The sequence below is a fragment of the Zingiber officinale genome, chromosome 5A (assembly GCF_018446385.1).
Source record: "Zingiber officinale cultivar Zhangliang chromosome 5A, Zo_v1.1, whole genome shotgun sequence".
In the NCBI taxonomy this organism is placed as follows: domain Eukaryota; kingdom Viridiplantae; phylum Streptophyta; class Magnoliopsida; order Zingiberales; family Zingiberaceae; genus Zingiber; species Zingiber officinale.
Window position 1 is genome coordinate 50,744,590 of NC_055994.1, and position 26,342 is coordinate 50,770,931.

Genomic DNA, 26,342 nt, shown 5'->3' on the forward strand with positions numbered 1-26,342 from the left:
TATCCCTCCCATATGACGGGAGCGACATCAGTATTCTTGATAGAGTGAGACAACTAAGTGCATGGCCATGCCCAAATGAGTCAACATTAGATGTTGAGCTCATTTGATCGAGTGAGTCTACTTGGAGTTCAAGATTTAGATTGATTAGAGGATGACACGGTCTATGCCTCACATTGATCAATCTAGATGTCTAGGATAGAAGGACACTTGTCATTATTTGGTGAGTAGTCACAATTGGTAGTCACGAGGTGATGTCGGATCTCGACATTCTTGTAACTTGGGTAGTAATGATGTGTTGCTAGATACCACTCATTACTTATGCTCCTAAATGGGTTTAGGGCATTGCCAACGTTACAAGAACCTATAGGGTCACACACTTAGGACAATTAGGTGGAGATTAGGTTCATATGATAAATCAAGAGGATTAGATTCATTTGATGAATCAAATTGGATTAAGAGTAATCCTAATTGGTCTAACTTGAGTTTGACTCAAGTTGATTCATGTGTTAAATGAGCCTAATTTAGATTTTGACTCATTGAATCAATTTAATTTAATGAATTAGATTCATTATATTAAGTTGGCTCGAATCAAATGGTTGGATTAGATCCACCATGGTAGAGATTGAGTCAAGTTTGACTTGACTTGAGAAGGAAGACCAAAGGTCAATTTTGACTTGACCTTTTGCCACCTCATTGGTGAGTTGGCATTAGGTGGACCAATAATAATGTTCCACATCATCATGGGTGCCACCTCATGGAAGTGACAAAGCCACTCTCTTAATGGTTTCATATTAATTGTAATTAATGCAATTAATGTGATTTTATGGTTTCATATTAATTGCAATTAATGCAATTAATGTGAATTTTGAAATGTGGCCGGCCACTTTGTTTTGGGTGAAGAAATTCATTTTTCATTCACTAGTGTGCCTCTTCCTCCTTCTCCCTCTCGAGCTCTCCCTCTCCCTCTCCTCCCTTGGCCGAACCACATAGGTGCTAGCACACCTTGGTTTTGGTCATCTCCATCTAGTGTGTCTGTGTGGATACTTCTAGAGGACCGGCGCTTGACAGTCTTGAGATCCGGCATCATTTGGACGAGCGGGAACGCGAAGGGCATCGCATCAAAGGTATAAATGGTTTATCCTTATGTAGATCTACTGTAGATTAAAGTTTTCAAACTCGTACTCGTATTTTCGTTCGGTTTTACCTTGCATGAGATCCGTGGCTTGGGCGATTCGGGGTTTCCGCGACGCGAAAAGCGGTTTTCGCGGCCCGAAAAACCCAACAACGTCGTCAGCCTGAGAGATACTCATTTCTCTTGTCTGACCATGAAGACATTGTGCTCATAGAGGATGAGCCTACCACCTATCAAGAAGCTGTGATGAGACCAGATTCTGAGAAATGGCTAGAAGCCATGAGATCCGAGATAGAATCCATGTACACCAACCAAGTATGGACTTTGGTTGATCCACCTGAAGGGGTAAAACCCATTGGGTGCAAGTGGGTCTTTAAGAGAAAGACTGACATGGATGGACTTATCTATAAGGGTCTCTTGGTAGCTAAAGGTTTCAAGCAGATTCATGGTATTGACTATGATGAAACCTTTTCTCCAGTGGCGATGTTTAAGTCCATTCGGATCATGCTTGCTATTGCAGCCTACCATGACTATGAGATATGGCAGATGGATGTCAAAACCGCGTTTCTGAATGGAAACCTACTCGAGGATGTGTACATGACACAACCTGAGGGTTTTGTAGATCCACAGCATACTAGTAGAGTATGCAAGCTGCATATGTCCATTTATGGACTAAAGCAAGTTTCTCGGAGCTGGAATCTTCGATTCGATGATGCGATCAAACAGTTTGGTTTCATCAAGAACGAAGATGAGCCTTGTGTCTACAAGAAGGTTGTAGGGGACATAGTTGTCTTCCTCATACTGTATGTGGATGACATACTACTCATTGGGAAGGGCATCCCTATGCTTCAGTCTGTCAAGACATGGCTAGGGAGTTGCTTCTCAATGAAGGACTTAGGTGAGGCATCTCGCATTCTTGGGATACAGATCTATAGAGATAGATCTAAGAGATTGCTTGGCCTAAGTCAGAGTACATAGATTGACAAGGTACTTCTTCTGTTTGCCATGCAGAACTCCAAGAAGGGATTTCTGCCGATGTCACATGGCGTGAGTCTTTCGAAGACTCAAGGTCCCTCTTCTAGAGAGGAGAGAGACCGCATGGATCAGATCCCTTATGCCTCAGCCATAGGATCGATCATGTACGCCATGCTGTGTACTCGACCTGATGTCTCGTATGCTTTGAGCATGACGAGCAGATACCAGTCAGATCCAGGTGAAAGTCACTGGATAGTCAAGAATATTCTTAAGTACTTACGAAGGACTAAAGAATATTTCTTGATATATGGAGGCAATGATGAGCTAACCGTAAAGGGTTACGGTGATGCCAACTTTCAGACCGATCAGGATGATTACCGATCGCAATTGAGGTTCGTATTTTGCATTAATGGTGGTGCTATGAGCTGGAAGAGTTCACAGCAGTTCTACAACGTGCCGAGTATATTGCTTGCATCGAGGCGCAAAGGAGGCGTTGGATCCGCAAGTTCATCATCGAACTTGGGGTGGTTCCTAGCATCGCTGACCAGTTGAGCTCTATTGTGACAACAATGGAGCTATAGCGCAGGCGAAGGAACCTCGCTCACACCAGCGGACCAAGCACATACTACGGCGCTTCCATCTCATTCGAGAGATTATCGATAGAGGAGATGTGAAGATTTGCAGAGTACCTACAGAGGCTAACATCGCAGATCCCTTGACCAAGGCTTTGGCACAGAGGAAGCATGATGGTCACACTAGGTCTTTAGGCCTTAGAGCCTATACTGATTGGCACTAGTGCTAGTGGGAGATTTTTAGTTAGAGCCCTAGAGCCAATCATTTGATGATTGTATGGACTCATGTATATCATATTCTTGTATATTAATAAAGGCATTTGTTTGGTTATTATACTTATTTATATTAGTGCCAAATAGACTAAGTATAATAGCGTCCTTGAGTAGAAAGTTCATACCTATATCAATCGATTAGTTGAATCGATAGTGAGATGATATAGGGAACACTACTCTAAATCATTCCTAGTCGAGTATTAGCATTCAGGGACAATGTTAATACAATAAGACTAGCATGTAGGTCAGCTCGATGACTTGATCTCACAAGTCATGGATATAGAGATATCAAGCTGACACATGGGTATGCATTAGAGAATGTATACTGAATGACCCGCCATGAGAAAGTGTCATGGATCGTTATATGAGTGTCATATACTTTCTCATGTGGCTATTAGTATGACTATTAGTCCTTAGACCTGAAGTCATCATGGATCCCTACATAAGGAGTTATGTACTTTAGTTTCGTCAAACGTCACCCGTAACTGGGTGGACTATAAAGGCGATTACTGGGTATATAACGAATTATGTAGAGGGATGTGAGTGATGTAGATGGAATCTATCCCTCCCATATGACGGGAGAGACATCGGTATTCTTGATAGAGTGAGACCACTAAGTGCATGGCCATGCCCAAATGAGTCAACATTAGATGTTGAGCTCATTTAATCGAGTGAGTCTACTTGGAGTTCAAGATTTAGATTGATTAGAGGATGACACGGTCTATGCCTCATATTGATCAATCTAGATGTCTAGGATAGAACGACACTTGTCATTATTTTGTGAGTAGTCACAATTGGTAGTCACAAGGTGATGTCGGATCACGACATTCTTGTAACTTGGGTAGTAGTGATGTGTTGCTAGATACCGCTCATTACTTATGCTCCTAAATGGGTTTAGGGCATTGCCAACGTTACAAGAACCTATAGGGTCACACACTTAGGACAAATATATGGAGATTAGGTTCATATGATGAACCAAGAGGATTAGATTTATTTGATAAATCAAATTGGATTAAGAGTAATCCTAATTGGGCTAACTTGGGTTCGACTCAAGTTGATTCATGTATTTAATGAGTCTAATTTAGATTATGACTTATTAAATCAATTTAATTTAATGAATTAGATTCATTATATTAAGTTGGCTTGAATCAAATGGTTGGATTAGATCAACCATGGTAGAGATTGGGTCAAGTTTGACTTGACTAGAGATGGAAGACCAAAGGTCAATTTTGACTTGACCTTTTTGCCACCTCATTGGTGAATTGGCATTAGGTGGACCAATGATGATGTTCCACATCATCATGGTGTGCCACCTCATGGAAGTTACAAAGTCATTTTCTTATTAACTCCACATTAATTGCATTTAATGGGGAGTTATTCTTGTGAAGAAAGTGGCCGGCCACTTTGTGATTGTGAGTGATTTCATTTTCATTCAAGTGTGGTTTTTCTTCCTCCTTCTTCCTCTCAAGCTCTCCCTCTCCCTCTCCTCCTTTGTAAACGCCCACCCTTCTTACCCAAGGGCGGCGCTACGTTCTTATACTACTTACGTACATGTTTTACTATAACAGCGGAAGAATAAAAACTTTAAAGAATTTAATTTATTAAGCATAATATCACATATTCTGATTTGTTCAAATGTGCATATATTGAACTTATAACTAAAAATATTAATTTGTCCGAATCGTCCTAGCCGAGCCACCACCACACACATCACTATCTGCTCCTCCTGCTGCTCCGTTGTTCATCCAGCTTTCTCTTTTATCTGCAGTACAAGTAAGCTATGAGCACTCATGGCTCAGTAAGTTCCTTTCCTACTCACTAAAACCGAGAATCATCGTATATCAAGAATGGATCAACATATCATCGTCTTAACTAATCATAACATAACATATCATTCTATTCAAACATATCATGCGTATTTCTCCATCGACCCGGTTTGTACCACATACATAATGCGTAGGTCCAAGGTAGCAAGTCTTGAGCCCTACCATGCATACATACTAGGCCCGAGTCTTACTCCATCGACCTAGGGCACTCAAAGGCCCATTACTGACGAGGCCCGAGTCTTACTCCATCGACCCCGGGGCGTTTACGGAGCCCACCCTTGGTACAAACCATAAAAATAACTTATCATGCATAACTATCATATCATGTCCTTAACAATCTTTCATGCATTTATTCTTTTCATTTCTTTTCATTATGTATAGCATTTTCTATGCTATCACATATCATAACATGACTTCATTTCTTTTCATTATGTATAGCATTTTCTATGCTATAACACATCATGGCATATTTCATAATATAACTTCATTATGCATATCATTTCGTAACTAAAGCAATCATGCATTCTAACTTATTATCATATCATTTTCATACAGCATGGCATAGACATATTTAATTTTTGTTCTAGGGTTTCTAGGGCATCTATCCCTTCATGGCCGAACACATAATGATTCATTTAGGTCATACAAACATGTATCACATTCACACATTATCAAGTTTTCATAAGAAGTACTTTTAACCCCTTAGGTTTCATTTCCAAGGCCTCTAGGTCCTTTAAACCTTACTTGGCCGAAATTCATAGAATATAAACTTCCTTTAAGTGGCCTAAAGCATGGAAAACCTAAGTAAATTTCATAGCAAGATTTACTAAAAACATCATACACAAAGTTGGATCATAAACAAGGTAGGACTCTTGTGATCTTACATGTCATAAATCATGTAACTAATTTTCTACATTCCAATTAAACATGAGAGCATTAATCATCTTTCATAACATAATATCACAGAGGTCATTGAGCATATTAGAATTTTGTTTAAGCTTCTCTAAACCATCACCTTACCATGGCCGAAATATTAAGAGTAAGGTTCATGAGTTTCTTTCAACATACAAGTATACAACTCTTAAGAACTTTATATCATGTCATATAAGCATAGTTATTTTAAATTCAAGGTCCTCCTAACCCTAAATTCTTTCTTGGCCGAAACATGAGAGTGGGGTTCTTTTGGTTCCAATCAACTTCCAAGCAAGAAAACCATAGGAAGGTCCTTAGCATTTCATAGAGGGAACCTTGCACTAGGTTAGACAATAATTTTCCTAACCTATTTACAATATTTTTGATTGAAATTCTAGGGTTACATACACCTCTGATCATGCATCATATATGTATAAAAATATAGGGGAAAACTTTCTTTCAAGGCATAGAAAAAGAATCCGAAAATCACATGAAAGCCTTGTACCGCAGGTGAGGGGAAGCTTACCTTCTTTGCTTAAGTTTCCTAGAGTTGAGAACTTGCTTGTGGACCTTTCTTCCTTGCTTTCTTTGCTCGGCACCAATGGAGGAAGAAGTGGCTAGGTCTTTTGGTGGAGAGGAGGAGGAAGAAGAGGAGGCTTCTTCCTCTTGTGTTGCTCGGCAACAAAAAGAAAGAAAGAAGGGGGAGAGTTGTTGCTCTCGGCAACAAGAGGAAAGAGGGAGGGAGAGTGCTCGGCACAAATGGAGGAGAGGAGGAGAGTGAGTTGAGGATGAAGCCCCCCCTCCATGCCTATTTATACTAAAGTGAGGGGAGGAAAACTTGACTTGATTCATCCTCCTCATTTACTTCTCCTCTTAATGAGAAAGAATATGCTAGAGAAATGCTTCTTGAGTTTCTCTCTTTTCTTTCTCTTAATTTCTCTCCTTTCTTTCCTTTAATTATAATTCCCATCTCTCCTCTTACAATATTCACTCCTATCACACTTGGTTAACACAAGCATGCATCCATAAGAGAACCAAGGATCAAATCCTTCTCCTAACATATTTTTGTACAAAATAATTCATGTATATGCATTATGCATAAATATTTCATACATGCATATATAATATCTCATATTTCTTTTGTTTACATTAATTCCTTGCATTATAAATCATGTATAGAACTTTATATTCTCAACTTTATTTTCTTTCATAAAGTTTTTAATCATCTAAATCCTTCCCATCGTAACATTCAACGTAGACTATCTACACATTCTTTTCATTACATTCGTACTCTCATTGCCCTTACTTTATCTAGGCTTTCTAGGGCTGTTACATCCTTGCTTGGTCGAATCTCACCAAGGTGCTAGCACACCTTTGTGTGAGGTTTTCTCCACCTACGTGTCCGTGTGGATACTTCTAGAGGACCGGCGCTTGACGGTCTTGAGATCCGGCATCATTTGGACGAGCGGGAACGCGAAGGGCATCGCATCAAAGGTATAAAGTGTTTTCCTTTGTAGATCTACTGTAGATCGTAAAGTTTTTCAAACTCGTACTCGTATTTTCGTTCGGTTTTACCTTGCACGAGATCTGTGGCTTGGGCGATTCGGGGTTTCCGCGACGCGAAAAGCGGTTTTCGCAGCCCGAAGAACCCAACAGTTGGGAGGACCATCTACCGTTGGTAGAGTTTGCCTACAACAACAGCTTCCATTCGGCTATCCAAATGACACCGTTTGAGGCGATGTATGGTAGACCTTGTCGGACACCCGTCCTTTGGGATGAGGTTGGAGAGGCTCAGTTGTTGGGACCTCATAGAGTTTAGCAGGATGCAGAGTTGGTCCGTACTATCAGACGGAGGATGTCAGAGGCGCAGGACCGCCAGAAGAGTTACGCTGATCGGAGACGCAGACCACTAGAGTTCTCTGTTGGCGACCATGTATTTTTGCGAGTTTCACCCACGAAAGGGGTGAAGAGATTTGGCCTCAGAGGTAAGCTAGCTCCGCGGTACATTGGTCCCTTCGAGATGTTGGAGAGGATCGGAGTAGTAGCTTACCGATTGGCACTACCACCGTCCCTGTCAGGCGCTCACGATGTATTTCACGTATCGATGCTGAGGAGATACGTGCCTGATCCGACACATGTGCTGGCAGATATTCGATGCTGAGGAGGTTCCGGTACGGATTCTCGACCGGAAAGAGCGTCAGTTGCGGAACAAGACTATCCGACTAGTTAAAGTCGGATGGCAGCATCATTCGGACGAGGAGGCTACTTGGGAGCTCGAGAATACTATCCGAGCTCGATATCCCCATCTTTTCACTGGAGGTATGTGATTTAGTTTACCGTTCAGCATTTATTATTGTTATCTGTTGTTAGTACTTGCTGATGGTAGATAACGAAATTTGGAGACCAAATTTTTATTAGTGGGGGAGAATGTAAAATACCGGAAATAGGAGAATATTAATAAGGGAATTTTTTGGAATTTTTGGAAATTTTCTGGGAATTTTTCGGAGCTCGTACGGATAAGTTCACGGGGATAAAAACGGGGCCCGGAGAAGCCTGTTTAGGTTACCCTGTTTTAATGAGGAAAAGTTTTATTTTATTTTACTTTTCTTTTTATTTTTCTTTTTCTTTATATTTTCTTCTCTTCCTCGCCGTTTCCTTCCCTTCGCGCGCGCCTTCTCCCCGTGCCCTAACCGGCAGCACGAGCGGTTCCTCCTACCCGAGTACAAAACCCCTCGGCAAGGGTTTTGCTTCTTTTCCTCCTCTCCTCTGCCTCCCGTTTTCCTTTCTCTCCTTCTCCACAGCAGCGACGCCGACTCCACAGCATAAGCACAGGCGTCGCGTGAGCCATTGCCGATCCTCTGCCGCCGGCGACGAGAGCAGCACCGCCGCCTCACGAGACATCGCTGCCATTCTCCCTTCTTTCCTCTGTGCCAGCCACTGAGCGCCGACGCCTCTGCCCTGCCACCTCGCGCCGCCACCACTGCCGACGCCGACCCTTTCCTTGCTGCCACTCTAGGTAACGGATTGGTGGGGTTTTTGTGCTTTGAGGGGTGTTTCTAATTTTCGACAGCCACCTTCTAGCGGTAAACAATCCTATTGAGCAGCAACTCTTGGATTCCAGCAGCGAGGTTGATTTGGATTTCTAGGTTGTGGAGCTTGAGGTAAGGCTTAGGGTTTGTTTTTGTTTTCAATTCTGTGATCTAGTTCTTGACCCTGCCGTGAGCAGCACTTGGGTTGTGTGAAAGGTTATGCAAACTAAGGGTGGTAGTCTCTAATTTTAGATTCAATTCGACGGTGGTGTATCTGGTTTCAGGGGCTGCCCCTGTCCCAACAACAACTACTTGTTGTGGATCAATAGAGGAGACTTTGGTGTTGAGGTAAGATATTTAATTAGGTTGGATTAGGTATGAGTTAGATTTTTGTAATTAGTTGTATATATATAATTGGAATTGGTCTGATAGTATGATTAGGGTTAAGGTAAGTTAACCCTAGTTAATTGTTGGATTTATGTTAGCTTCTCGTGGATTTGATTTAGCTATTTTATCTATATGAAGCTAGCTAAACCTGGAAACTATAAATATTACAGGACCTTGACGCGAGACGAGTATCTCGGAGTCAGATTTGGACCTTTCTATTTTCGGAGGCGGGTACTTTTGACTTTTTTGTCTTTGATATGCTTAGTAATGAAATTAACATGTTGCATTAATTGTGTTTCTTATCTGTTTCGGTTAATCACTACCCAAATCTTGGTACATGCTTGATTGATTGATTGGTTTGCATCTCATGTATATTTTACCTGTTTATACATGCTTATAGGGGGTAGTGATATACCATGCTTCACCATGTTCAGGACCTAGGTTTTTATACCTTCTGTGTACCTTTGATTCGATATGATTCTTTGACCTAGGGTGCACTTTTCTATATATATGGATTAGGTCAGGATGTTTATATGGTTATTGCCATGCATCATTTGCATGATTGCATGTGCGATAGTCCGCTCCATTATTGTTGAGCACATCGCCAGTTACATGGATCCGCACACACCACCACTCATGGGTTAGTGGTCGATTCAGAGCAGTGTGTTGCAGCAGGACTCTGTTAGCCACCGCTGGTCCGCTCATGGGTAGTGTGACACAACGTGTTATCCAGGATTCCTCCCGTCATCGTGTACCGGGAGTTTAGAGCATTGCGCTCCCCCTTTATGATTTGGGGTAGGAGGATAGGTGTACTCCGACAGCATCCCGTCCACTCGGTCACTCATCAGGAGTAGTGACGACAGAGTGCACGGTTGTCACAGCCCTACCCACTCGGCCTCACTATTGTGTGAGATGATCGACTGGCGTCAGGGGTGACCAGGACGCATCATTGGCATCATATGCATGATGCATTTATTGATTGTGTTTGTGTTTGCTGCATTTATATGCTGCATATTGTTTGGATACCTATGTTTGACATGCATACAGGATTTTCCCTATCCCTCGGACTGTTTGACCTTATACTCAGGACCTGGTTAGTACAGTATTCTCCTGTTTACTTCAGATGCATTTTTATCTTTCTTATCAGGAGACTGTACGCATGATTAGTGCTAGGTGTTGTTTCTTTACTTTACATATCAATTGTACCTGCTGAGTGTTGGACTCACCCCGCCTCCATTGTTGATATTTTCAGGTTGATGCTGTCAGGAGAGAGTTCCAGTTGCTGGTCCCTGCAGACCTCGAGGATATGATTAGTCTTTTGGTTTTTCTTTCATAGACTATGTTTTAAACTTGTTTTGTTTTTGAATTATTCTACTTATGGACATGGTACAGATTTTATTATGTCGATGGATTTGGATTTGAATTTTATTCTACTACATGCCTGTCTAGACGGCAGAAGAGGTGAGTTCATCGGTTTTGAGCTTTACGAGTGTAGTTGAGTAGGGTGGTTTTCGAGTCAGAGTATTACTACTTTGTTTGATATATATAACTGCGTGGATGTTTGTGTGGTTGTGTTATATTTATTATTATTATTCCAGGCGCATGTGGCTGAGGTATGGAGATATGTAGAAAGTTTTAGATTGTCCTCCGTACAGGGGAGATGCTGCCGAAATTTCTTCGGACTGGGACTCCTTTGGGGCGTGACATGATCGGTAGGTAACGATTACCAATTACATCTCTATGCAACTCTTGTTTATAGAATCAATATCCGCATTTATATTAAAACTCGAGTTAGCTTTGGCTAATACGCCCGAGAGTTAATATAAACGTGATTTTGTCCTACCTTTCCAACTATTGGAAGAATGCCTATAGTTGACTCGATCCAACCGAGTAACTAGGAATACTCAATCTAATTGAGTTTGTATTCACCCATGCGTTGATAGGCGGGACCAAGATTGTCCCTCCTTACCCTACCAAGATAATATGTATTGCTCTGCTTTGGCAGATTCAACAATACATGTGATCGAGGTAGTGATAGGTATCACAGCACGGTTAGGCATTTAGAGTTGGTTCGATCTAGATCTAATCTAATCGAGAAGGATGCATCTTGTGCACGACTTAGATCTAATCTAATCGCAAGGGTGCATCATGTGCACAACTTAGATCTAATATAATCGTTAAGGCACTAATTAATTAATTAATTATTAAACATGCATCAGATACATAACAATTAATTAATTAATCTATTTGTGATTTAGTCATGGCCCTACTACGATCTTCTCAAGCCAATGAGAAGATCGAATGGTCAACCTAGGGTCAACAGCTTCTCCAAGCTCCTCCCTTTGACCACCTTGTGTTGCTCGTGCCCACCTCAGAACTCCTTCTCGTGTGGACCCTCCACCGCTCCAATTTGTACATTACAATTTGAAACTCGAGTTACATTCGAGTCTAAATCTAATTTACAACCAGAATAAGAGAAAGGCACGATGCGCAGGCCGTGGAAAAAAAATAAAAATACAGCACACACAATCATATGACGGCACGCTGTGATCTAACCATCGCGAGGGTTCCTTTGCGATCCAACAGCGCCTAAACCCGCTGTCCCAAAACGATTTGGGTCGAGACATTGCCGTTTCGGAAAAATCTTCCTGGCGGGTTCGTTTTTAGCGATTTCGGGTGCAATCGCGAAGCAAATTCCCTTGCGGGGTTAGGGGCTATGCCCCTACCCACGATCTAACCATCGTGAGTTGCTCCTTTACTATCTAATGGCACCCGACCCCGCTGTCCCAAACGGATTTGGGGTAAAACGAAGTCGTTTAAAAGAAAACTTTCCGGTAGCCGAAGCCTACAAGTGCCGAGACACTTGTGCTTCGCTTCTACGGAAAAATTACTCATAAAAACTCTAAAAACTAGATTTTTACAGAAAATTACAGAAGGTTTATTTTTCATAAAAATACAAATGAACTCGTACAAGTCTTTGTACGTGGCTCTGATACCACTGAAAACCGCTTTTTCGCGTCGCGGAAACCCCGAGTCACCCAAAGCCATGGATCTTGTGCAAAGATTCGTAAACAAAATTTTTCGAAAAACCTTTTTCTTGTACGAGTTTGTAAAAACTTTAGATCTACACTAAAGTTAAGATCAATACCCTTGATGCGCGCCCCACGCGAATCCCGCTCGTCCAAATGGTGTCGGATCTCAAGACCGTCAAGCGTACGGTCCTCTAGAAGTATCCACACGGACACACTAGATGGAAGTGACCAAAAACCAAGGTGTGCTAGCACCTATGTGGTTCAGCCAAGGAAGGAGGAGAGGGAGAGAGCAAGAAGTGTTGGGACCTTAGATGGCTAGAGGGGGGTGAATAGCCTCTTTGAAAAACACTAAACATAAATTTCTTCAAGAACTTTGTTAGCACAGCGGAATTAGAAAACTAAAACAAGAAAGCACAGCACACTAACTCAGAGATTTACGAGGTTCGGGGATAACTTGCCCCTACTCCTCGGCGTGTCCGTAAGGTGGACGAATCCTCTTGATCTTTATGTAGATCACACCCCGGAAGCTATCCGGCTAAAGGATTCTCCTTCTCGGTGGAGTAACCTCTCCACAAAGTCTTTAACAGCAGTAAGAAATTAAGCACAAGACTTACAGTAGTGGCTCAAGTGAAATGATCAAAGGAAGCTCACAGCCACAATCAGCGAAGAACAAGCACACTGCTTCAATCTTCCAGAGAGTTTTTCTCCACAGTGTTTTTCACAGCAAGAGCACAAAAAGCATTGTGCCGAGAGCCTCTCCTCTCCACCTTCATATGCCTCTCTGCTCTGTAACGGATCTCTGCCAAACCTGCAGCAAATCCCTGCAACCGTCCACGACGTCGCCAATCACGCTTCTTCCTTGTCTGATTGTCTCAGCTCCCACCAATGGCATCCTCGTTTCCACTGGTACCTCTGAGCTTGAACCTATCAGCACAAGTCAAGCTGATTTCGACCAAACGGCTGCCAGCAGATCGCAAACGAGACGTTGCTACCAAAACTGGTTTGTCCGCAGCGAGACACAGCAAAAGCTTTTTCGTCGCCTTCTACTAATGATCCTTAATTTGAATTCACTCAACATCAAGTAATCTGTAACCTGTAACTTCGAGAAAGCTTACAGCAGATGGTTAGAAACGAAATAGGTAAAAGCAATTGCGAATCAGAAACAATAAGAGAAAGCGATGCAAAACAAGTTACACTGTGGATCGGTCGCAGACCGATCCACGCTTATTTATCGCCACCGATCGGTGCGGTGACCGATCGGTGCTGTCTGATCGGTCCCAAGACCGATCCACCTTCACGCGAATCGGCAGCGGCCGATCGGTCCGTGGACCGATCAGAAGTCTGGATCGGTCCGTAAGACCGATCGGTAACCACTCGGTGTGCATCGAGTGTTATCTGACGGTCCGGACTGATCGAAGATACACTCGGTGTTATCGGTATTGCCCGATCGGTCCCCGACCGATCAAGATACACTCGCAGTTATCGGTGTTGCTCGATCGGTCTGGGGACCGATCAGTAACCACACCGAAGCATTCTATCGGTTACCTTGGATCGGTCTGCAGACCGATCCAAAGCTGTGAGTCTCGAGTCAAGCTTCCAAGCTTGCTGCCCTCACCCCTGACGGTCCAGAGAGCGTGCTACCGAACCCTCTCCGACCATACATGCCAAGCTTCCACACTTGGACTTCCCAATTGCCTGGTTTCACTCACCAGGACTTTCCAATTGCCTGGCTTCACTCACCAGGACTTTCCAACTGCCTAACATCCCAGTTAGGACTTTCCCACTGCCTGGCTTCACTCACCAGGACTTTCCAACTGCCTAACATCCCAGTTAGGACTTTCCCACTGCCTGGCTTCACTCACCAGGACTTTCCCGTGCCAAGCTCCTCGCTTGGACTTTTCCCAATCAGGTCAATCAGGTTAACCAAGTCAACCTTGATTAGTAATTAATCTGAGTTAATTTAATATCTGATTCAAACTTAAATCAGTGTCAACATCAAAACAACATCCAGGTCAGACTGTATCAACAATCTCCCCCTTTTTGTTGTTTGACAACACAATTTAAGTTTAGATCAGAAAAACTCTCATATCCATAATTTCTGGGAAATTAAGATCTCCCCCTAAGATGGATATAACTCAGTTACCTTCTCCTCTTTTTTTTTATTGATTCAAAGAGGTCAAATCGTCTCTAAACTTAATTATTCTCTCCCCCTTTGTCAAACACCGAAAAGGTGTAAAATAATGAATAAGACTGACAAGCACCTCCCCCTTTTAACCAATAACGCCTCAATCTTAATCCACATAAAAAAATACGGTATATGAAAAACAATGGCATATGAAACATCATAAGTGTATCATGAATAGTGAAGCATCATAAATAGCATGAATATAAGAAACATAGCTAACATCCAGTTCAGATAAATGTATCAAAGACATAGTATCAACAAAACAATCAAAACATAGAGAATGTCAGCCAACATCCTCATCAAGAGGATCATCCGCAGCATCAGCTGGAAGAGTGGAATCCTGAAGAGGCATGCTGCTGCCTGAGGGTAGCTCGCCCGCGGAGTGCTGAGGAGGTGGATGGCCGGCCATCCATCCTAGAAATGCCTGATGTGTCGCCAACTGCTGTCTCTGTAGAGTATCGAAGCGCTGATCAATCTGGAGGCGCAGGCCATCGAACTCTGCAGCCACCATCTCCTCGTGGCGGTCAAACCGGCTCTCCAGCTCAGCGATCTGCCAGCGCAGATCTGGATCCTCCTCGCCATATGCAGCAGCAGCAGGAGGACGAGCAACCTGTCGTGGAAGTGGTAGCTCACCCAGTGCCCTCCCATCCTTCCACCTAACCGGCCCATCCTGACTTAGGATTCCGGACTTGGAAAACGCACGTTTCCCAAGTCGACAATCCTGCCTGACCATCTTCACTATCCTCCCCCTAGAGACGTCAATACCCATGGACTCGAGCCAACCAGTAATTATATGCCCAAAAGGCATATAGATGTTGTCGCCGCTCGGTTCGCTATGGGATATGATAGACATATAGACACTCGACATAATATCAAAATCTAGACGTCGACGTAACCCATAAAGCATCAGACAGTGATATGGTCGAATTTCTGCCAACGGTTTAGAGGTGATAGGTAGAAGACATTGTGTGACAACTTTGAAAAGGATGTAGTCAGGAGCAGAGAGTCTAAGGGCTGCAAATGTAGGAAAGTCGTCATCTAACTCATCTAAACCATCCAGTCTCGGATGACCAAAGAAGTACTCATAGATTGAGTCAGAAGAGACATTAAGAGGATGAGGTACGGGTTCAGGCAAAACAGGATAGATGGAGAACACCGTCCCCGAACACAAACGACAACCTAAATACTCAAAGAAGGCAATTATGTTGAGATCAACGTTTTGCTTAGCCACTCTTGTTCTATAACTACCATCAGGAGTCGGATGAAGGTTGTTATAGAATTCAGATACTAGATCAAAGTTGATGTCCCTTTCTAGAAAAACCAAAGAATCGAGCTTGTAGTAGGCAATGGTTTCTAAAATAGAGGGACAAGATTCCTGCATGAACTTCTTATCAACAGATCGACAAGGGAGTAATTTGAAAGTCCTCTCCTTAAATGATTTTTCAAATTGTTGGTTGGGGAATCTCCCCGAACTAGCCGGTTGAGGTCGGGAGGTAGCAGGAGCTTTGGACTTGGATTTGGATTTCTCGGTTGGTTCCTTAGAGGTACCCTCACCACTAGTGGGTTTCTTCCTAACCATTTGGACAATGGGAAACAAAGAGAGAGCACCGGCCATGGGCAAACCACCAAACACAAACCACAGTCACCGTAAGAAACATGATAACGTGAACTGCCAAAGACAATAACAGTAGAGATTAGAGATCGAGAGATTACCTCGGTGCCATTTTGACCTTCGGCTTTTAGAAGACGATGGGTCGAGAATACGGGAGGAAGAAAGGGGCGTCGGGGCGTCGGTCGGCTAGGGTTGTGAGAAAGAAGAAGATCGGGAAGAGAGGAGGGCAGATGAGGGTACAGTGAAGAAATGATCGGACGGTTGTCCGATCAGGATCGATTTTAACGCACACAAAAAGGGTCTGATCGGTCCCCTTGACCGATCAGGAAACCCTCTGATCGGTGCTCGGATCGATCAGGGGCCTTCCTGCGAACCATAGAGAGCTGATCGGTCCTTGGACCGATCAGAGATCGAACAGAGAGGTTGAAGAGGTTGAGACTCTCCTGATCGGTCCCTGGACCGATCAGATGTGAATCGTCGCGTGAGATCCTCCTGATCGGTCCCTGGACCGATCATTTGTGATTGTCGCGTGCCAGAACCTCCTGATCGGTCCCTGGACCGATCAGAGAGTCTCCTGATCGGTCGTGAGACCGATCAGTGTCTGATAATTCAGATTTCTGATATCTGAATTCGAGCAACTGATTTCGCAGTCGTTTCTCTCGAGAATTCTGAAAATTCAGAACTTCTCAAATTCAGAACACAGAACTTAAACATCTACGAACAAGAACATTTCCTAATTGCAAGCTCTGAAAGTCCTAACATTCTAGGTTTTTTTTTATTAAGTTACAAGTTAGTTTCAGACATTTCAGAGTTTCAAAACCTGAAATATCCAACCCTGTCATGTTTAGTTTTAAATTTGTCAAAATATATCCTAAATTACTATTCTTACATTATCAACTCATCTTATCATTAAAGATATCAATCCAAAGTATCAATCAACACATCAATCATGATTAGATAATTTCTAGACAAAAGTCCAACCAAGGTTCCTTGGTTGGAATATATGAGTAAGATCTAGGAGTCAAATACACATGAATTATGTAATGACCTTCCCCATACTCAATTTATGTCTCTTCAACCTACTTATTCAAGGGATGCATAGTACATTTTGAATAAATTGGTTGTTCCTAGCATCTCACCCCATTTCTAGCAAACAAAAACAATTTGTTAAACCTTATCCTTTGTGTGAGATGTCCCCAAATTGCCCAAATCAGTTTCCCAATTACTCTTGTCATTTTAATAGTCCTTATTGATCATGGTGAAGTTCTAATGACCTAAGGAGCCAAACACATCCCCAACTCCCTCCTTAAATGACTAAATTCATTTTCCGGAAGGGGTTTGGTGAAAATGTCGGCTAGGTTTGACTTTGACTCCACATATGTGAGCACAATGTCACCCCTAGCTACGTGATCTCTAATGAAGTGATGACGCACTTCAATGTGCTTGGTCCTTGAATGATGGACTGGATTTTTAGTTAGGTTGATCGTGCTAATGTTGTCACATAGCACTTGTACACCCTTATAAGAAAGTCCATAATCCTCTAGGGTGTGTATCATCCACAACAATTGTGATACACTCTCTCCCATGGCAATATATTCGGCCTCGGTCGTGGAGAGAGCAACACAATGTTGCTTCCGACTTGACCAACTAACTAAACATGAACCTAAAAATTGGCAACCCCCACTCGTACTTTTCCGATCCAATTTGCACCCAGCATAATCGGAGTCGGTATAACCTATCAAGTCAAATGATTCAGTACGAGGGTACCAAAGACCTACTCTAATTGTGCCTTTAAGGTATCTCAGAATTCTCTTAACTGCAATTAAGTGAGATTCCTTGGCACAGACTTGATACCTAGCGCACATGCCCACAGCAAAGAGTATGTCCGGTCGACTAGCTGTGAGATATAGAAGACTACCGATCATGCTTCTATATTGCGTTAGATCAACTGATTTTCCACTCTCATCATTGTCAAGACGAGTGCTCGTCGCCATAGGAGTGGATACTTCCTTAGAATCACTCATTTTGAATTTCTTAAGCATCTCTTGAGTGTATTTTGCTTGATGGACATAAATGTCATCTCTAGTTTGTTTGATTTCTAGTCCAAGGAAGAATGTCAATTCTCCCACAAGACTCATTTCAAACTCACTTTCCATGTGAGTGATAAATTCATTTAAATAGCCCTTGTTATTTGAGCCACAAATTATGTCATCGACATATACTTGGGCTACAAAAATATTTTCACCATCTCGACGAAGAAATAGTGTTGGGTCTATTTGACCCCTTACAAAACCCTTTTCTAATAGATAAGTTGACAACCTTTCGTACCAAGCTCGAGGTGCTTGTTTTAGCCCATAAAGAGCTTTCTTGAGCTTGAACACGTGGTTTGGAGCTTCGGTATTCACAAACCCGGGTTGTTCAACGTAGACTTCTTCTTTAATGAAACCATTTAAGAAGGCCGATTTAACGTCCATTTGATAGAGCTTGAAACCTCTATGTGCAGCAAAAGCTAGCATTAAACGAATGGACTCCAATCGTGCCACAGGAGCATAGGTCTCATCATAATCGAGGCCTTCAACTTGACTATAGCCCTTGGCTACTAGTCTTGCCTTGTTTCTTACTACCTCTCCCTTTTGGTTTAACTTATTTTTGAAGACCCATTTAGTTCCAATAATGGTGGTCTTCTTAGGTCTAGGAACCAAGTCCCACACTTGGCTTCTTTCAAATTGACCTAACTCATCTTGCATAGCTATGACCCAATCAGGATCATGCAATGCCTCATCAACTAGTTTAGGTTCGATTTCTGAGATCAAAGCAACCTCATTCGACTCATTTCTGAAGAATGATCTAGTCCTAACCCCTTGTTGGATGTCTCCCACAATCTGGTCTTGTGGATGACTAGAGACTATCCTAGATTGCCTTGGAGTTGGCGGTGCCTCATGAGTGGTCTCACTCGGCACAGGCAAGAGATCAGATTGAGCCCTTTCTTGCCTTTGCTCATCATCTTCAGAGTCAACTTCGACTCTTCCAATGTTTTGATCATTCAAACTTAGATTTCTAAGTTCGAATTGAATTTCTCCTACATCCCTTGATTGATCATTTGATTTAGGGATTTCTTCAAATGCTACGTCTGAGGACTCTTCAATCAATTTAGTCCTCTCATTGTAGACTCGATAGGCTTTGCTGGTAAGAGAGTACCCGACCAGTATCCCTTGATCAGCCTTAGCCGTGAACTTCCCAAGATGGTCCTTGGTGTTTAAGATAAACACTTTACAACCAAACACCCTAAGATGTTTAATTGTAGGCGGTTTCCCAAACCAAAGTTCATGGGGAGTCTTTCCTAAAAACCTATGTATTAAAACTCGATTTTGCACATAGCAAGCTGTATTCACAGCTTCAGCCCATAAGTAGCTCGGTAGTGAGTACTCATGAAGCATGCTTCGTGCAGCCTCTTGTAGGACTCGGTTCTTTCTCTCCACAACCCCATTTTGCTGTGGGGTCCTTGGAGTAGAGAACTCATGCCTATATCCCTTTTCTTGACAAAACTCTAAAAACCTATGATTTTGAAATTCCCCACCATGATCACTTCTAATGGTTTTAATTGTTGTCGATTTTTCATTTTCAGTTCTTCTACAAAAGGAAATAAAAATATCTATAGTTTGGTCCTTATGTTTCAAGAAGAAAGTCCATGTGTATCTAGTAAAATCATCAACGATTACCAAACAATATCTACTTCCATTCAATGATATTACACTACTGCAATCAAATAGGTCCATGTGCAATAAATCTAAAGCAGTAGATGTACTTACATTGCTTTTACCTTTATGGACAGCTTTTGTTTGCTTACCCTTTTGACATGCATCACATAGTTTGGTCTTGTGGAACTTGATGCTTGGTAAGCCTCGCACTAATCCTTGGTTGGCCAACTTCCAGATGTTCTTCATGTTTACATGTGCCAATCTTCTATGCCATAACCAAGACTCTTCTTCTTTCGACATGAAACACTTAATCAAAGCATTAGTAGCACTTTTAAATGATACTTGATAAATATTGTCAACCCTTGTGCCTACTAGTACCGTGTCAAGTGTGTCAATGTGTTTAACCAAACATTGACTTGAATGAAATTCAATTGTGTAACCCGTATCACACAATTGACTGACACTTAGGAGATTAAAAGTCATCCCCTTGACTAGAAGGACATTCTTGATATGAAGACATTCGGATATATGAATGTCTCCAATTCCTACAACCTTAAGGCTACCATTATTACCAAAAGACACATTACCTCTACTTTTGTTTTGAATGGTAGTAAACAGTGATTTGTTCCCAGTCATGTGCTTGGAGCATCCACTATCAACAAACCAAGTTGATAGATGCTCCCCCTCGACCAATGCCTACAATACACGAAAAATAGAGGTTTTAGGTACCCAAATCTTGGGACCTAATGCTTCTACAACGAAAGACCTAGGAACCCATGCCTTGGTCATACCTTTCCTAGTTCCATGAACTCTAGAAACATGTGATCTACTATTTTGAGTTCTAGACATTAGAGAAATGAAACTCGACTCCTTGGGTTGATACCCTAACCCGGCTTTGTTGTAAACCGCCCTTTGGGCATTTAGAATCATGTCTAGAGTCTTAGAGCTAGTTGAGAATTTCTCAAGCATTTTCTTGAGTTTCTCAACCTCACCCTTTAAGGCCTTGTTCTCATCCTCAAGGACTTCTAGATGTAGGTCATCGACCTCATCTTCCCTAAGGGTCCTTAAGGTTTTTACTTCTTCTTTCAACAATTTATTTTCTGTTTTTGACTTTTTAAGCAATGTAGATAAGTGAGTGATAGTTTTATAACACTTTTCTATATGAGAAGAGGTTACCTCTTCATCATCCGAAGATGATGAAGCCGTGGTTGAAGCGCTTGAGTCATCACTCTCGGATTCTGACTCTTCCCTTGCCATGAGTGCCAATTGCCGAGTGCTCTTTTCCATCTTCTCTTCTTCCTCCGATGAGCTTGATGAGGACTCATCCCAAGTGGCCTTGAGAGCCTTCTTCTTCTTGGCTCTTTCCTCCTTCCTTTTGGCTCGTTCCTCCTTCCTCTTTAGTTTCGGACACTCGCTCCGAATGTGTCCTTTCTTGCTACACTCATAACATGTAACATTAGATTTATCAAAATTTTGATCATTAGTTTTACCTTTTCCTTTGTATCTTCGGCCTCTTCTCATAATCCTCCTTACGAAGTTCGCCATCTCGCTTGATGATGATCCACTTTCATCATCGGATTCGGAAGAAGAGGTGGATGAGGAAATCTCCTTTTCTTTCTTCTTTTCCTTCTTCCTTCTTCCATCCTTGCTCTTTGGTCCTGCAAATAAAGCAATACCCTTCTCTTTTTGACCTTTGTTAGCAAGCTCATGAAGTTCCATCTCACAGAAAAATTCATCTAGTTTAACAATGGAAAGATCCTTGGATACCTTGTAGGCATCTACCATGGATGACCACAAGGCATTCCTAGGAAAAGATTTAAGAGCGTACCTTACTAGGTCACGGTTTTCTACCCGTTCATCCACGGAGTGGAGACCATTGATGATCTCCTTGAATCTCCCATGAAGTTCACTCACCGTTTCATTGTCCTTCATGGTTAGATTTTGGAGCTGATTCAAGAATAGGTCCCTCTTGGCAATCCGAGAATCTCGAGTTCCCTCTTGGAGCTCGATGAGTTTGTTCCATAGGTCTCTTGCACTTGAGAACGGACCTACCTTGACGAGTTGGTCCTTGGCGATTCCACATTGCAAGGTGACCATAGCCTTGGCATCGGCTTGTGCTTTGCGGAGTTGTTCGGTAGACCACTTTGACGACTCGAGTTCCTTACCTTCTTCATCCTTTGGTGGTGTGAAACCTTCCTTGACTGAGAACCACATGGCTATGTCGGTTTTGAGGTAGTACTCCATGCGGCCCTTCCAATATTGAAAATCTGCTCCTTCGAAGTAAGGTGGACGGTTGGTGCTAAATCCCTCCTTCATGGCCATTGTTTTTCTCTTCGGGTTGTTAAGCCGAAATGAAGAGCACCAGGCTCTGATACCACTTGTTGGGACCTTAGATGGCTAGAGGGGGGTGAATAGCCTCTTTGAAAAACACTAAACACAAATTTCTTCAAGAACTTTGTTAGCACAGTGGAATTAGAAAACTAAAACAAGAAAGCACAGCACACTAACTCAGAGATTTACGAGGTTCGGGGATAACTTGCCCCTACTCCTCGGCGTGTCCGTAAGGTGGATGAATCCTCTTGATCTTTCGGTAGATCACACCCCGGAAGCTATCCGGCTAAAGGATTCTCCTTCTCGATGGAGTAACCTCTCCACAAAGTCTTTAACAGCAGTAAGAAATTAAGCACAAGACTTACAGTAGTGGCTCAAGTGAAATGATCAAAGGAAGCTCACAGCCACAATCAGCGAAGAACAAGCACACTGCTTCAATCTTCCAGAGAGTTTTTCTCCACAGTGTTTTTCACAGCAAGAGCACAAAAAGCATTGTATCGAGAGCCTCTCCTCTCCACCTTCATATGCCTCTCTGCTCTGTAATGGATCTCTGCCAAACCTGCAGCAAATCCCTGCAAATCCCTGCAACCGTCCACGACGTCGCCAATCACGCTTCTTCCTTGTCTGATTGTCTCAGCTCCCACCAATGGCATCCTCGTTTCCACTGGTACCTCTGAGCTTGAACCTATCAGCACAAGTCAAGCTGATTTCGACCAAACGGCTGCCAGCAGATCGCAAACGAGACGTTGCTACCAAAACTGGTTTGTCCGCAGCGAGACACAGCAAAAGCTTTTTCGTCGCCTTCTACTAATGATCCTTAATTTGAATTCACCCAACATCAAGTAATCTGTAACCTGTAACTTCGAGAAAGCTTGCAGCAGATGGTTAGAAACGAAATAGGTAAAAGCAATTGCGAATCAGAAACAATAAGAGAAAGCGCGAAATGATGTCTGATCGGTCGCACAGACCGATCCACGCTATCGCCTGATCGGTCTGGTGACCGATCAGTGCGTCTGATCGGTCCCAAGACCGATCCACCCCTTCACGCGAATCGGTCTGTGGCTGTGGACCGATCAGGACTCAGCTGGATTGGTCCGTAAGACCGATCGGTAACCACTCGGTGTTATCGAGGTGTTATCGTCGACGGCCCCTGATCGATATACACTCGGTGCTATCGAGTGTTGCCCGATCGATCCCGGACCGATCGAGATACACTCGCTGATCGTGTTGCCGATCGAATCGGATCGATCTGACCGATCGGCCGTGCCACATCAGGTCGACGGACCGATCCAAAGCTGAGTCTCGAGTCAAGCTTCCAAGATTGCTGCCCTCACCCCGGAGAGCGAGCTACCGAACCCTCTCCGACCATACATGCCAAGCTTCCACACTTGGACTTCCCAATTGCCTGGTTTCACTCACCAGGACTTTCCAATTGCCTGGCTTCACTCCAACTGCCTAACATCCCAGTTAGGACTTTCCCACTGCCTGGCTTCACTCACCAGGACTTTCCAACTGCCTAACATCCCAGTTAGGACTTTCCCACTGCCTGGCTTCACTCACCAGGACTTTCCCGTGCCAAGCTCCTCGCTTGGACTTTTCCCAATCAGGTCAATCAGGTTAACCAAGTCAACCTTGATTAGTAATTAATCTGAGTTAATTTAATATCTGATTCAAACTTAAATCAGTGTCAACATCAAAACAACATCCAGGTCAGACTGTATCAACAAGAAGAACTCTAGGAGGAAGAAGAAGGAATGAATGATGGAATAATTTTCAAAATGAAAATTATTCTCCTCATTCAAGTGGTCGGCCACCTTCTCATGTCTAACTCCCATTTCCACATTAAATGCAATTAATGTGGAGCCATTAAAGGGTTGTAACCCCCATGAGGTGGCACTCTAGGATGATCTGGATCAACACTATTGGTCCACATCTTGCCACCTCACTAAATGACATGGCAACAAGTGTAACCTCCTCATTTAATGTGGGCCGGCCACATTAAATGCTATGGAGGCTTGTAACCTCCATGAGGTGGCACACATTGATGATGTGGAGCAATCCTATTGGTCCACATCTTGCCAACTCACTAGTGATGTGGCAAAAAGTCAAGTCAAACATGACTTTTTCTCTTCCTCTCAAATCAAGTCAAACTTGATCAAATCTCTCTCATGGTTGATCTAATCCAACCATATGATTCAAGCCAACTTAATATAATGAATCTAATTCATTAAATTAAGTTTATTTAATGAGTCATAATCTAAATTAGACTCATTGAATACATGAATCAACTTGAGTCCAACTCAATTAGCCCAATTTGGATTACTCTTAATCCAATATGATTCATCAAATAAATCTAATCCTCTTGGTTCATCATATGAACCAAATCTCCATCTAATTGTCCTTAGTGTGTGATCCTATAGGTTCTTGTAACGTTGGCAATGCCCTAAACCTATTTAGGAGCATAAGTAATGAGCGGTATCTAGCAACACATCATTACTACCCAAGTTACAAGAATGTCGAGATCCGACATCACCTTGTGACTACTAATTGTAACTCCTCACAATATATGGCAAGTGTCCTTCTATCCTAGACATCTAGATTGATCAATATGAGGCATAGACCGTGTCATCCTCTAATCAATCTAAATCTTGAACTCCAAGTAGACTCACTCGATCAAATGAGCTCAACATCTAATGTTGACTCATTTGGGCATGGCCATGCACTTAGTGGTCTCACTCTATCAAGAATACCGATGTCGCTCCCGTCATATGGGAGGGATAGATCCCATCTACATCACTCACATCCCTTTACATAATTCGTTATATACCCAGTAATCGCCTTTATAGTCCACCCAGTTACGGGTGACGTTTGACGAAACCAAAGTACATTACTCCTTATGTAGGGATCCATGGTGACTTCAGGTCTAAGGACTAATAGTCATACTAATAGCCACATGAGAAAGTATATGACACTCATATAACGATCCATGATACTTTCTCATGGCGGGTCATTCAGTATACATTCTCTAATGTATACCCATGTGTCAGCTTGATATCTCTAAATCCATGACTTGTGAGATCAAGTCATCGAGCTAACCTACATGCTAGTCTTATTGTATTAACATTGTCCCTGAATGTTAATAATCGACTAGGAATGATTTAGAGCAGTGTTCCCTATATCATCTCACTATCGATTTAACCAATCGATTGATATAGGTAAGAACCTTCTACTCAAGGACGCTATTATACTTAGTCTATTTGGCACTAATATAAATAAGTATAATAACCAAACAAATGCCTTTATTAATATACAAGAATATGATATACATGAGTCCATAAAATCATCAAATGATTGGCTCTAGGGCTCTAACTAACATCCGTCGCTATTCTAAGTTCGAGGACGAACTTTCTATGAGGTATGGGGTACTGTAACGCCCACGAAATTATAAGATAAGTATATGGGTATTATTTTTCTTTAGAGCGTAGAAATAAAAAGGATAAGAGAAAAGGGAAAATAGAAACAAAAAAATAATAAAAGAGGTGGGGTCAAGGATTGAACCTTGAACCTCCCACAAATTGTAACACCCCTAGAAAGCCTAGATAAAGTAAGGGCAATGAGAGTACGAATGTAATGAAAAGAATGTGTAGATAGTCTACGTTGAATGTTACGATGGGAAGGATTTAGATGATTAAAAACTTTATGAAAGAAAATAAAGTTGAGAATATAAAGTTCTATACATGATTTATAATGCAAGGAATTAATGTAAACAAAAGAAATATGAGATATTATATATGCATGTATGAAATATTTATGCATAATGCATATACATGAATTATTTTGTACAAAAAGATGTTAGGAGAAGGATTTGATCCTTGGTTCTCTTGTGGATGCATGCATGTGTTAACCAAGTGTGATAGGAGTGAATATTGTAAGAGGAGAGATGGGAATTATAATTAAAGGAAAGAAAGGAGAGAAATTAAGAGAAAGAAAAGAGAGAAACTCAAGAAGCATTTCTCTAGCATATTCTTTCTCATTAAGAGGAGAAGTAAATGAGGAGGATGAATCAAGTCAAGTTTTCCTCCCCTCACTTTAGTATAAATAGGCATGGAGGGCTTCATCCTCAACTCACTCTCCTCCTCTCCTCCATTTGTGCCGAGCACTCTCCCTCCCTCTTTCCTCTTGTTGCCGAGAGCAACAACTCTCCCCCTTCTTTCTTTCTTTTTGTTGCCGAGCAACACAAGAGGAAGAAACCTCCTCTTCTTCCTCCTCCTCTCCACCAAAAGACCTAGCCACTTCTTCCTCCATTGGTGCCGAGCAAAGCAAGCAAGGAAGAAAGGTCCACAAGCAAGTTCTCAACTCTAGGAAACTTAAGCAAAGA